Here is a 15,539-nt window from a genome sequence, read left to right as displayed (position 1 = left end):
ACTTTACTAATACTAAGTAAAAATTACTTGGTATTAGTAAATTAGGGAGACTGCCCCTACTCACTATGCTGCGAGTAGGGGCTTGTCTACTAAACAGTGAGCAACCTGTGACTGCTCACTATTAAACAAAAAAAGCCCCCCTCTTCCAATAAATTGCCCCATGGTGGGGCGTCTATTAACTAGCGGGTCTCCACCTGTGCCCTGCAAGTGGGCGCTATTTAATTAAACGAGGGACATAGGGTTCCCCCCTGCCACCACCCATGAGCGTCCCTAAAAGAAAATGGGGAGAGGACCTAGTGTCCTCCCCCTGGCCCCCACCCATAAGCAGCAGGTGGTAGCCCTAAAAAACAATTGGGGGGGGGGGCTATTGCCCCTATCCATGAGTGGCGGTGGGGGCCCCAAAAGACAATGAGAGGGGAGGAGCTATTGTCCTCAGCCCCGTAGCCCCCACCCATGAGCGGCGGGTGGGGACCCTAAAAGACAATGGGGGGTGACCTTTTGTTTCCCCCCTGGCCCCCACCCATGGGCGAAGGGTGGTAGCTAAATAAAAAAATACCCCCGCAGGTGACTAGTCACCCCCTCACCCATAAAAAATTAAATAAACTCCTACCTACCCCACTCATTCTAAAAATAGTGAGAAGGGTACAATAACACTAAATACCTGTTAATTATTATTATTATTTTTTAATTACCATTTGATGTCTTCTTTGTTCTAAAACCTTTTTTCAGCCCCAAAAATGGCCAAATTAAAATCTATTAAAGCCATCGAACATATATATATATATATATATATATATATATATATATATATAAAAATAAAAAAAGACCAGAGGGGAAAAATAAATAAATATATAAAATTATAAATCCTTCCCACACCCTGCAATGTGACTCAGAGCACTCTGAATGGTTGGTTTAAGCCAACCAATAAGAGTGCTCGATTTAGGTAAATAGTGAGCTTTACAGGTTACCAATGCTCACTGTTTAGTAGACATGCCCCTAGGGGCATTCTCCCTTAATTACTAAGTACTTAGTATTAGTAAAGTTGGCTGAAAGACCAATCTTGGTCTTTCAGCCTTTTGGTAGATAGTGCCCTAACAGGATGAGAGGGTGACTAGGGGCTTGGGGATGGAAAAAATGATCCCATGCCAAGGTTCAAAATATGCCTTTTGAAATATCCTGGGATGTCTTCTTTGAAGGACCACTCCACACCCCAAAAATCACTTCAGCTTGAAGTGCTTTATGAGTGACGAGTACCCTCATTTAACCCCAGTTTATAAAAGTGCTGATAAATTAACTCATCCCTGACTTTCTACTTGAGCGTGCCTGCCTCCCCCTCCCTCCCCAACAGACCAACTTCAGCAGCGCACAAGTTATGGGATGTGCGTGCACGTCACGTGTGTGCACGTGGGGACCAAGTCAGAGGCTTCTCAATCCTGAAACTGTGAGGGTTTTTGGGGTGGGTGGGTTTGAAGAGTGGAGTGGTCCTTTAAGAAATGGTATGACTTTATGGGGTAGTTGGAATATGTAGCCTGCTAAAGTGTTCCAAAGTAGGACACGGACGCATCAAAACCCTCCATGAAAAATTACACTTAAAAACCTGAACTTGTCACACCTCTTTTAGAGCACTGTAACTTCACAAAATAGTGTATAGGTCATACATTGGGCATATTGTTTTACTCAGAAGATGTAACTGAGCATAATTTGGGGAATTTTATGACATTGGCACATATCAAGTGTATGAAATACTCAGAAAAAAATGTAACATGTGTAGTAGATTCTTTTATGCAAACCAATAAGTTTGAATGACTATCTGTTCCTGTCCAAATTAGAAATAATAAAGTTGCGTGCACGCAGAAGTAAATTCACACTGAGACACGTGGTTCAGGTTAATGAAAGCACTTCAGGAAATTTAATGGCATCTGTTAAAAAGTGGGTGCGCAGACCCTTATAAAGCACAATTACATCATAGGCATTGTCAGAGATAACATTGATTTATGCATTAATAATTGGTTTAGGTGTTAAGTGGTTAGTTAAATGCCCTCCCATCAAGAGGTGGTGACATCCTTGTCACGAGAGTAGACACAAGGTGTAGGTGTCATCCTGTTAGCACGAGGTGTCCACTCGATGGGAGGGGGGCTTTGGCAGCAATTTTGAGTAGTTAGCATTATTAGTTTCAAAGTTAGAATTCAAGGTTCTTTTAGTAAATACACATTTTATGATTCAGCTAACACATGCTTTATTAAGACCAACATGTAGCTTAGTTGCTACAATGTTTCATTTCAACAGAAACTCATTGTTCTGCTGACGCACATTTCCTCCTGACAAAGCATTCTTTTAAGATAATCTTATGAAGTCAATAATTCTACAACAGTCCCCCCTTAAAATGTTAGTTACTAAAAGATAAACTTTATTTGTTAATACCAGAAGACGTGTTAACCCAAAGACACATAAACCCCATGACCGCTAACTTGATGTTATTGCAAAGTGATGTCGGATGTAATAAATATAGTACAAAATATCATTAGCAGTGATGGTTGTGGACTCAACCCTCGTCTTTTACTGTGAAATCATCTGGTACCCCCCTTGGCACACCTATGGCATCAAAATATATACATATGTACAGGTCAACCTGTCTTTTACAGGGGTGCTCCTTTTTGTTCTGAAGCATGAATGTGGTGTGTCAAGAGTACCTTGTCATGTATTATGTGTATGGACATAATAACCTTGGCTAGGGCACATTTACTTATTCATCATAGTATGAAACCTGTCCCATGCTATGTCAGTGTAGGTGGACTTAAATCATTTAGTCAATATTGATATCACCACGAACTCAAGATGGGCAGATAATCCTGAAAAAGCTTGGCGTCTGAATCTCTTTAGCTTCACGAGGTCTCCTTTTTGGGGTCCTCGGCTTTCCATCGATGGCAGGTGGTCAGGCGTTATTATGGCCATCAAAACACCTACTCGTTGATATCATTTTAAGCAACTTTTCCTTTAGAATCAAAAGGTTTGTCAAGATCAACAAATGTTACTTCCCATGTTGCAGAGAGAGTCTTGAATCTGGAATGGTGAATCCACTTGAGTGATCTCTGCAACTTTCACGATGAATTACTGGGTATATGGTCTTGGTTGTCACATTGATGACCGGCTAGGCCTCTGGTCATCCTGACAAAATGTCAATTATAACTATTGCATATTTGAACCGGCAACTCTTTGGCACCTGGATATAGTCACTTGGATTCTTGAAAGGGATAGTTAAGTTTAGCTAGATGCTTAGGACTTTCCTCCTCTTCTGCCTGAGCTGTCCTTGGCACAAATGACACAGGATCGGCAGTAACTGTTGATCAGAGGAGTAATTCTAGGTGCTTCAGAGTATTTATAGATCAAAGAGTTCATGAGGGTCTTGGATAGGTATAAAACTCCATGGGCCCACTGGACCATTGCCCAGTACATGTTTTTGGGTAAACAGAACTTGAGAGTGTTGGAGTACAGCCCGTCTCTAAGGGTTGCCCCTTTCTGTTTTCCAGCTTTGTATTTCTTCAGGGTCAGCAGCTGCTTGTTATTCTTTCAGGAGCTTGACATCTGTAGATAGGAGCTTCATGGTGAATATAGAAGTTTCTTTAGCGGACACCCTTCTGTCCACTTCCCTTGGTGCACTTGCGGCTTGCTTGACAGCTTGGTCGGCTGAGTAGTGCTTCTTCTAAATTCAGTTTTCCGTGGGCCTTCACCTTCAGTATGGCCACTTCTTCTGGAAGGAGTAGGGCATCCACCAACTTCTTAATAGCCGTGCTATGCTTAACTGGCGTGCCAGTTGCTGTGTGAAATCTTCTTGTCTTCCAGATTGATCCAAAATCATGTGCCACACCCAGGGCATATCTTGAGTCAGTGTAGATATTAGCATGTCTTCCTTCAGACATCTTGTATGCCACTGAGAAGGCCGTCAATTCAGTGTCTTGAGCAGATGTGGGTGAGGAAAGTGAAGATGCTTGACGTACCTGATCTTCTGTAGCAACAGCAAATCCAGTTGGGTACCTTCCCTCTTCATCCGCAAATCTAAGGCTATCCACAAACAGAGTGGAGTCAGGATCTGGCAAAGCTACTGCATGCACTGTTGAGAGGTGTCTTGTTTCCTCTTTCATCTGTTTCCATGAGGAGTAGTAGGAGAGGTATCCTTACCTATTTCTGTGTGGGATTGAGGGTATTTGTCTTTCCATTCACAGTTCTCTTGTTGACCCCCCCCCTAGCCTTCTCCCCCCCCCCCCACCCCCTCTGTAGAAAGCTGCTATTCAAGTTCCTTTAATTAGGTTTCTGGGGACTTAGTGAAGAAAAAAAAAGAGGGACAGCCACCTCCCAGTGATGACACATGTGTCTTACTTCCAGAGTCCCCAAACCAGGTCTGTCATGATGAGGTGTACCTCCACCAGTCTGAATAATTATTTTTCGTAGTGTGGTATTCCCCCCTGGGAAGTGGCAAAAGAGTGTCCGGAGTAACATTTCTTCAAGGCAGAGTTGTCTGTGGACGGAAATGTCTTAGAGAGGTAAGGTGGTTTGGCTGGATACAATAGAGAAATAATATCATGAGGAGCAAGAATTATTAGGACCGGCACTAGAGGTGCCACACCACTGGGGGCTGCCATATTGGATGTGGGCACGACTTGAGCAGGTTGAGGCAGGGTAGGCGTGATCGGGGTAGGGGGTGTGGCAATGGAAGGTACATGGGAAGTGGCTGAATAGGGCGGAGTTGCGGGGTAAGGGTAGGAGAAGGGCGGAGGAGATGGGTAGGGATTAAGAAGGGAGGAAGCATATAAAGGATATAGATATGGTGGTGGGGAGATGGAGGAATGAATAGCGGGTGGAGTGGGAGGAGGAGAAGGTGGAGTAGGAGGGACGGGAGGAGGAGGAGAAGGTGGAGTAGGAAGGACAGGAGGAGTAGGAGGAGGAGAAGGTGGAGTAGGAAGGACAGGAGATGAGAGAGGAGGAGAAGAAGGTGGAGGAGGAAGGACAGGAGATGAGGGAGGAGGAGGAGAAGGTGGAGTAGGAAGGACAGAAGATGAGAGAGGAGGAGAAGAAGGTGGAGTAGGAAGGACAGGAGATGAGAGAGGAGGAGAAGAAGGTGGAGTAGGAAGGACAGGAGATGAGAGAGGAGGAGAAGAAGGTGGAGTAGGAAGGATGGGAGGAGTAGGAGGAGGAGAAGGTGGAGTAGGAAGGACAGGAGATGAGAGAGGAGGAGAAGAAGGTGGAGTAGGAAGGACGGGAGGAGTAGGAGGAGGAGAAGGTGGAGTAGGAAGGACAGGAGATGAGAGAGGAGGAGAAGAAGGTGGAGTAGGAAGGACAGGAGATGAGAGAGGAGGAGAAGAAGGTGGAGTAGGAAGGACAGGAGATGAGAGAGGAGGAGAAGAAGGTGGAGTAGGAAGGACAGGAGATGAGGGAGGAGGAGAAGAAGGAGCAGTAGGAGGGGAGACAGACGAAGGGGAGGGATCGGTGGAAGGAGTAAGATGAGGTGGGCAGGTAAGGGAGCAGACAGGTGATGTAGCAGTGGAGGTGGGCAGGGTGGTGGATGTGCGGAAGGGAGGAAGAGCGGGAGAAATGGATTGGAGGGGGAGGGTGGTAAAGGAGAGGATGAGGGTGAGGAGATCTATAGGACTGATGGGGGGGGGGGGAGAGAATAAGGATCCATCAGCATTCAAGACCAGGTACAAATGAGGAGGCAGGTAGGATTCTCTTCCGCTATGGAGGCCGCAAATAGCCCATTTACAACAACTATTAACTGACCCTATGCTTTCCCTATAGAAAAATAATAAAAGGCTAACATGCTCATATGTAATAATGCATCCCCCCCCACCACAAACATTGACATAAATTGGTGAAAAAAAAGCCGTGACATGTTGAGGCACAATATACGCCATATAAGATACCCTGGGATGTCTGCTTTATCAAATGGAATCCCTTTGTGGGGTTATTTGAACAGTCAAATAGCTATAATACCCTAAAATGAGACAAAGGCCCCTTAAATCGGGGTATGATTATACTCAGGACTGGAATCAGGATACGGAGCAGCCGTGGAAAAAAAAAAAAACTATCTATGCCAGCCCCATAAGTCATTGTGCTATGTAGTGTGTATATATATATATATATATATATAGTGTATTGGTATATTTCTTTTTCTAATTCAAAATATTAGTCCTTTAAGGGTAATTAAATTATACAGTAAAGCATACTCACATGCAGACACAGACAATCTTACTGATGCACACAAATAGGCTTATTGACAGACAGACAGACAGACAGACAATCTCAATGACACACAGACAAGGTTACTGGTACACATACAAATTTAGTACAGACAAACTCTGATACACACAAGCTTACTACAGACAAGCTCACTGTCACATACACACGCTCACTACAGACAAGCTCACTGATGTGCACACACTCTCCCTACAGACAAGCTCACTGATGTGCACACACACTCCCTACAGACAAGCCCGTTGACACACACATGCTCCCCACAGAAGAGCTCACTAACACACATGCTCACTACAGACAAGCTCACTGCACACACACATGCTCACCACAGACAGGCTCAGACACACCCATGATCCCTACAGTCAAGCTCACTAACACACACAGAAGTTCCCTCACTAGCAGGTGCACAGACAAACAGAAGCTCACTCACTAGCAGATACGCGCACACACACACACACACACACACACACACACACAGAAGCTCACTCACTAGCAGATGCGCACACACACAAAGACATACACACACAGAAACAGGCAGACGGGCAGACAGTCACACACTTCTTACCTCCACATCCCTTGAAGCTCCTGGAGACTGGTTGTTGAGGAAGCAGGGACTCCTTCCTGGTTCCCATGCTGCAGTTACCCTGCTCATTTAGCCTCACCCCTGTCGCACAGTAAGCCCCGCCCCATCGCACGCTAAGGTCCGCCCCTCCGCAATATTGTTTTTTATAATCCCGGTCGGCCGTTTCGGCCTCCTACTCCCATGGGGCCCTGTACTCGTACATGATCGGCCGGGATTACAGGAGCATGATCAGTGATGATTAGGGCTGTCAGCCCAGCCCCAGGTGCCGTGGGCCACCGGGAAATTTCCCGGTGGGACAGTACGGTCCTGATTATACTCAGCAGATGTAGCTGAACACAATATGGGGTTCTGTGCAGGAATAGCACATATCAGCTTTACGAAATACGCATTACAAAACCATATGCTTTTTGTTTTTGTAATGTGTATTTCTCTATTTGGCATATATGTAGATGCCAAAATAGAGAAAAAACAAACAATTTTACCACATGACAGGAGGCTTCATATTTGCATATCTTTCTTTACTGAAAACTCCAGCAGCATAGAAACATAACAACCAATCAGAAAAAAGTTATGATGCCCATAAAAGGACCTGTCTATGACATCACTTCCTCTTTCTTTGCTGCTCCAGTCTACAACAGGTCAGAGTATTTTGCCTCTCCTGTGTAACCTCATGTTTACAGACTATTTGTATTCTTTTTCCTTTCATACTTCTTGCTAATATACTCCTGGCTCTCCTATACCTGTCCCTCCTAGACCTATACTGTATCCATGACAGTTTTCTCACTGTCCCCTGGTATACTGTTGCATTACCTGTAGAAGTTTTGTTTCCCTTGCTCGGTCCGCGGGCGTCACGGCTGCCCGTGCCACACCCGCTCCGCGGACCTGTTCTCCTTGTTTTTAATTTTCCAGAACTGGTTGGGACTGTGTTGGGACGGGTGGAGGGAGGCCGGGGCGTTTTTTTTCACCGTTGGACATTTGCACGCGAACGGCGGCCATCTTGGATCTCGCGTCTCGCGAGATCCACGACGGCCGCCTTCCCTCTTGCTTTACAGATCGAGAATCACTCGATCTGCACCTGTAGTGTTGCCTTTTCCTCAGGATTGCTACTCACTGTTATAAATCTAACATCACCAAATATACTTATGATGAATGTGTAATACTATCTGTCAGTTTTCCAATACACTTTCCCTCAGGATTGCCCTCACTATATCAAACTGCTCCATGTACTGCTGATGAGTGTTTTACACTGCCTGTCAGTTTCACATATAGGAACTAATAAACAATCCACTTGCTGGATATTTGAGCATGCAAATAATTAAAGGAGACTGAGTGTATTAAAGATTACCCTGCACAGGGATACATATATATTTACTGTACATAGTGTACGTTCTAAACGTGGGTGTCCTCTGGGTATTTTTTCATGGCACACCACCCGATCTGCACCTTAGCATTGGTTTCCTTTCTCAGGATCGCCTCCACAGTAAATCATCTCAGCTCAAACTGATCTCCACATACATATATGGATGTTTAAACACTGCCTGTCAGTTTTACATTAAAGCAACAGTACCACTTGCTGGATATGATTTGAATGCAGGATCATTAAGGAAACTGAGTGTATTGCAGAGTACCCATCACAGGGGTACATAAATGTATATTTACTGTACCTAGTGTACATATTGAACGTGGGTGTCCTCTGGGTAATTTTTCATGGCACACCACCCGGGGTGACCCCCAGATATGCATGCAATGCTTGTAAGGTGCCAATAATTATAACGTGGGTGTCCTCTGGGTTACCATGGCACACCACCTGGGATGAACCCCAGCCGAATGCACGAGGGTCCTGCGGCTTCAGACCTTAAGGAGACAGGCCCCACACGCTTCTATAATAAGCCTGATTGTTAAAAACCGTGCATACAGCTCTGGCGTACATTTGTGGTGAACCCGGCTAACCAGACCAACACCACTACCAGTCAGTCACACCTGCACCACGGCTCTCAGTGGCCAGATTAAACTAATAGAGGTGACCCCTCTACACTTGGCACAAGTATTCATACACTCAGACAATCTAAAGCAGGCAATTCAAGCCGTTTAACCTGGGTGATCCCCAGTTCTACCAGGAGTCTAGCAACCCTACGTGCTGACCCTCCAACACTACTCCCACACTAAATTAAGCCCAATCCTCGCTAAAACAAGTCTTCCACACCCCTATGGGGAGAGGTGTTTTTGGGAGGACTGGTTGGTAGCGGAACCGAGCCACCAGCCGCTTCTGGGCGACAGGTTCCAGATCGTATACACTGTCCTCATATTTCTCCCATCTACTACACAAAGGACCTCATCCCACAGAGGCGCGGATAGAACCAGAGGCTTCAGAGGTCGAGGCCGCGGCTGCTTCTCTACTAGTGAGTCCACCTACATACCTAACTGTTTCCAATTTTATGACCGGCAGCCTGTCTCTGTTTTACAGAATTGGGAGACAATTACCAAAGACGCCTGGGTTCTCCAGACAGTACAAAGCTACGTCATAGAGTTTTTTTATCACAGCCGTTCAGGTCGCCCCTTCACCTCCAACACGCATGTTGGCGGCACAGGAACTCCTCGTGGACAAGGAAATCCGCACCCTCTTCAAGAAGGGCACAATTCAATATGCACCGGAGGGGAAGGCTTCCTCAGCAATATTTTCCTGGTCAAGAAGAAGCCAGGAGACTACATCAACTGAACTCCTACGTGGTATACAAACACTTCAAGATGGAGGAAATTCATCTTCTACAAGACCACCTAAGCGATAACGACTGGTTTACACATCTGGAGCTCAAGGACGCATGCTTGTCGGTATCCGTTGCCCTAGACTGCCGACGTTTCCTCCGATTTCAGTAGAGAGGACAAACATGGCAGTTTACGACTCTGTGGTGCTCATGAAGCTACTGAAACCAGTGAGGGCACGCACCCGAAAATTTGGGCGTGCGATGCCTCGTATACCTGGAAGACTTGCTGATCCTTTGCGAATCCAGGCTACGATTGCAGACAAAATTTGTTGTTCACCTTCTGGAATCCATGGGTTTTGTAATACACAGACAAAGATCGCTTCTCCCTCCGAGTCGGGCCAGTTCCTCGGTTTCGACATCGACTTGGAGAACTGCGTTCTGCGTCTGTCTACTGCAAAGATCGCCTCTATAAGGAAAGATGTCAGACGCGCTCTAAGGTTGGATACGATTCCTCTCAGGATACTCGCCCGGATTGTGGGACTCCTCTCCTCCTCCATACAAGCGATATTCCCGGGCCCACTACACTACAGGGCCATGCAACGACTGAAGGCGAGATACCTACGCACCCAGGGCCGGCCTTAGGTGTTCAGGCGCCCTGTGCGAGCTAATTTTGTGGCGCCCCACCACCCCCACCCTTACCTAGTCCCCTGCCCCCCTTAATTAGACCCAGGGTCACCCATATCCAGTCCCAGTCCCCTGCCCCCCTTAATTAGACCCAGTGTTACCCATAGCCAGTCCCATTCCCCTGCCCCAATTAGACCCATTGTCACCCATAGCCAGTCGCAGTCCCCTGCCCCCTTAATTAGACCCAGTGTTACCCATAGCCAGTCCCATTCCCCTGCCCCCCTTAATTATACCCAGTGTCACCCATAGCCAGTCCCAGTCCCCTGCCCCCCCCCCCTTATTTAGACCCAGTGTCACCCATAGCCAGTCCCAGTCCCATGCCCCCCTTAATTAGACCCAGGGTCACCCTTACCTAGTCCCCTGCCCCCCTTAATTAGGCCCAGGGTCACCCATATCCATTCCCAGTCCCCTGCCCCCCTTAATTAGGCCCAGGGTCACCCATATCCATTCTCAGTCCCCTGCCCCCCTTAATTAGACCCAGGGTCACCCATATCCAGTCCCAGTCCCCTGCCCCCCTTAATTAGACCCAGTGTTACCCATAGCCAGTCCCAGTCCCCTGCCCCCCTTAATTAGACCCAGTGTTACCCATAGCCAGTCCCATTCCCCTGCCCCCCTTAATTAGACCCATTGTCACCCATAGCCAGTCGCAGTCCCCTGCCCCCCTTAATTAGACCCAGTGTTACCCATAGCCAGTCCCATTCCCCTGCCCCCTTAATTATACCCAGTGTCACCCATAGCCAGTCCCAGTCCCCTGCCCCCCTTAATTAGACCCAGGGTCACCCTTACCTAGTCCCCTGCCCCCCTTAATTAGGCCCAGGGTCACCCATATCCATTCCCAGTCCCCTGCCCCTCTTAATTAGACCCTGCCCCCATTTAATAAAAATAAATAAATAAGAATAAATAAGAAATAAATAAATAAGAACAGCGGTACTTACTTTGAAGGCTGCTGCTCGCCTGCTCCCCCCTCTCCCTGTCTGCAGAGCACCGGCCGCCGCGCCGCCCTCACACATTGAGCGGATCCTTCCGCGGCTCTTTGTGAAGGCACAGCACTTGGACGCTGCGCCTGTGCATCTGCGCCCCCAAGCTCCTCCTCCACGCTCCGGAAACTGACCACGGGCGCGGCTCAGTTCTCACAATCTCGGGCCGGCCAGTGACAGAGCGACTGCGAGCTGTGTCGGCCGCCCGGCGCCCCTGTTGCCATGGCGCCCTGTGCGGCCGCACAGCTCGCACACCCCTAAGGCCGGCCCTGTACGCACCGGTCACTCATACGACCACTGTATCCCACGGTCAGCAGATGTGAGGATGGAATTTCGATGGTGGCTACTTCACATACAAGCTTGGATTGGCAAAGCGATCTTTGGCTCTTCCTCCGGATCCAAACTGCGAAGCGGTGGATGAATCCCTGCAAACGTGGCCCAGCCGTTCTCCACGATAGCAAGGGTGCTTCGAAATACACGCACCCACAAGATATCGCTCCTGCTCATAACACCCCTCTGGGAGAGCCAACCGTGGTTCCCGGATCTCCTGGAGATGTCTCACGAAAACCCCTACTACTCCCTCCCTTCCCTCTACTTCTGACGGGACCTCAAGGGGAAGCCCATTCCCTCGCCCTGGAAGGACAACTGGCGCTAGTGGCCTGGACGATTTCAGGGGATCCTGGTCAGTCCACCGCCTATCACAATCAACTAAAGACCTCCTATGGGACTCATGGGCTCCCGGCACCAAGAAATGCTATATTTCCACCTGGTCGACCTGGAGTGATTGGTGTGTGGAAAGGGATTCCGATCCCTTTACTACCCCTGTCTCACTGATCCTTTTTTTTTTTTTTTTTTAATTCTTTATTTTTTTGTGCTTGGTAGTACACGTGTACAAAATACATAATACAGTGCAGAACATTGTTGTAATATGGGAGCAAGCAGGTACATGCGTTAGCGGTAGCATTCATATTTCAGTTTTTAAGCACATTTTCTTTTAGCATTTAGGTACAGTGACACGCCCAGGGTGGGTAATGTTGTGGTTATTCTGGTATGGTGTTCTTATACTCCCCTGGGATACTCCAGGTGTGTGGGTGGTATGATTCTAATTCAGGCTAGTGCAGGTATGTGGTAGTGGATGCCTGTGTGTGCTCGCTAGTGAAACTTGGTGGATTTTCGTGAGCAGACTAGTGTGGAAGTTGTTCCATATTGCGATGCACCTTGTGCGGCATCTTGTGTGTCCCCTGTAACCCTGGGGATGATGGGGGGTGGGCGGAGTGGTAAGGTTCAGCTGTAAGCGCCTGTGATCTCTCTATTGTGTGTGGCTGCCTGTGGCATAGGTGTGCCTCAAGGACATATGTGTAGAGGATTATAGCGTACTAAACCAAGACATATGTATTAAAATTTCAAGTAAAGAAAGAACGAAAGCATGGGAGTGCCTAGGCTTTCATATAGTTCAACGTAACAGGTAAACATGGGAAAAAAAAAAAAAAGGAAAAAAAAAAAAAGAACTTGAAAAAAAATAAATAAGAGGGAGTAACTCAGGGAGATGTAGCGGTGCCATTTATATGGGAACAAAGTCACGGGTGTGAATGGTTAGTGGGGGTTACCCCTTCTCTCTCACGGGTATCATGTCCTCACATTGGCAGTCTCCGCTCTGTAGTGGATATTGTCCCTGGTTTCAGTCCCTGCTCTGGGTCAGGTGGTAGGTGTCGGTGACTTGGTTGTTGATTGATCGTTTGAGGAGCCGTCGTCCTGCTCCCAGCTCTCTGGGTGGCTTGCGGTCATGGAGGTGAGTTGTGGGGATTGTAGTCCCAGTGTCCGCAGGAAGGTGGGCACTCCGGTTGGGGTTGTGAGGTGGTGTGCTGTCCCGTTGTGGTGGACAAGTAGTGCGCCCGTGTTTCCCCATCTGTAAGCGATGCCGGCCTTGCGCAGGGCCGTTGTCACTGGTTCAAATGACTTTCGCCTCAATAATGTGGCTCTTGTGACATCCTGGAAAAAGGAGAGCTGAGAGTCCTCAAAGGCCAGAGGTGTTTTGCCTTTTATAGCGTTCATTATTTGGATCTTGTCCGATGTTGTCGCCAGGCGCAGGATAACATCCCTTGGCATGTTGGGTGGTATGCGGGTAGAGCTGGTCACACGATAAATCCCGTCCGGGGTTATTTTTTTTGTGACTAGCATTGTTGTAAGTAGCCGCCTCACATAATGAGGTAGTTCCTCAGCCGTGACTGCGTTTGGGATGCCCCGGATTTTGATGTGATTCCGGCGTTGTTTGTCTTCCTGCGACATAATTTGGCCTGCGAGTACATGCTGCTCTGCCTGTAGGCGTTGAATCGATTCCTGGGGGGTTGACACTGTGTTATGTACTGTGGTAATGTCAGCTTCCACTGTTCCCACTCTCTCTGTGACCGATTGTATGTCCTTTTTAACCATAGCGACATCAGCCGCCAGCAGCTGTTTTATGTTGGTCCATAGTGTTTTCAGGTCGCCTTTGGTCGTGGGGGCCAGATCATCTTGGGCCTCGTGCGGCTGTGGGTGATCCGCCAGGGAAGTCATGTTTGTAGTCAGCTCCTCGCGGTCAGGCTCGGACGTTTGTCCAGGAGGAGGGCGGTGTGTGGTGCGCGCCGTTTCGGTTTGCACCGGTCGGAGCCACATCTCGCCGCGCTTGCCGTGGGTTTGTTTGACCGGCGGCCCATACCCGCGGTGTCCGGGTTCAGGGTGGGTGCGTGGTACCCGAGTAGGCTTTCGTCTAGGTAGGCCTCTAGGCCCTGGATAGGCGATGCGCGGTAGGCCGCGGATTTGCGCCGTTGCCTGTGCAGCTTGGGTTGTTGAAAAAAAGGCATCAATCGATGCAGTAGGGAACGCTGATCAACACCGGTTACTTTTCGCTGCTTGATGGTGCTTGGTGTCGGGGATAATCAACGGATTGTTCCCGGCTATGTGAGAGCAAGTTTAGATGGCGTCTGTACAGGATGGTTGCCAGGCTCCGCCCCCCCTCACTGATCCTTAACTACCTATCTCATCTGTTCTCGCTGGGGCGATCATATCGATCCCTCAATGTGATCAGATCTGCCATATCGGCGGCACACGTTCCGGTACAAGGCAGACCAGTAGGTCAAGATCCACTGGTTTGTCGGCGACTGCGGGGTGCCAAATTAATGAGACCCCCAGCACCCAAGTATTCACGCCTCTCGCAGGTGGATGTGGTGCTGAAATTCTTTAGGGAATGGCTGGACAACCCCTATCTGTCGCTGAAACAACTCTCAGCCAAACTGGCATTCTGGTTATGCCTCGTCTCATTTCGATGGGTGGCAGACGTTAGAGCGTTCGATGTGGACGGTTTCTCTCACACCGGAAGGAGTTACCTTTTCCATATCGAGATGAACTAAGTCAGATTCATCTTCAGTGTCATAACCGTATTTTGGGTCAGACCCCACACTATGTGTTGTCAGGGCACTAATGAGGTATACAGAAATCACAGCTTCCCTTCGAACTAATTCGACGGGTCAACTCCTGATTTCTTACATAAGGCCTCACGGACCGGTGTCTACGACAACCTTGGCTAGATGGGTCCGCTGGCTATTATCGTTAGCGGGCGTTGAACCTTACTTCGGAGCGCACTCTGTCAGATGGATGGCAGCCTCCCAAGCCTTAACGACAGGCGCCTCCCTAACTGACATTATGCGCTGCGCGGATTGGACGCGAGAGAGTACATTTAGGACGTTTTACTTTCAGCAAACATCTCATGCTTCCTTCACATTAGTCAATTCGAAGCATTAAAAATGCAAATACGAAGCCTCCTGTCATGTGGTAAAATTTATATTAGCTTTAGTGTACTAATAATCTTAATTTTAGTAATGACAGGAGGCAAATATTTCCTGCCCTATAGGATCCCTCCCATGTCTTACTCAAGTTGAACAGAATACGTCTTTTATGTTCAGGAAGACACGTACGATATATGGTTGTATGTTTAAAACGTAGACATGTATCTTGAGAGGATTGTATAGGGTGAATATTTAGACATGTACCTTGGAATATGTTGTTTATATATTTATTAAATAACACTAATTTAGAATTAGTATATTGATTTATTACCCATTCAGGCATCCATTGTTATGTCAGATTCTTAATGTTTATTGTATGCGGACAAATTATCACGCCAGAGACCTTTCACCTTTTTCTTTTCTTGCAGTGTGAAGGTCTTCTCAACAAGACAAAGATTCACCTTCCGTACCTCTACATCACGGAACTACTGGAGTTGGATATTCTATTATGTTATTGAACTGTTGGCGTTTACTATGATTATGTTTTATAGTTGTTATTTGTTGTTTCGCTTCAAAGAAAGAGGAA

Source organism: Pelobates fuscus, chromosome 1 (genome assembly GCF_036172605.1).
Source record: "Pelobates fuscus isolate aPelFus1 chromosome 1, aPelFus1.pri, whole genome shotgun sequence".
Lineage (NCBI taxonomy): Eukaryota > Metazoa > Chordata > Amphibia > Anura > Pelobatidae > Pelobates > Pelobates fuscus.
This window is presented reverse-complemented; position numbering follows the sequence as displayed.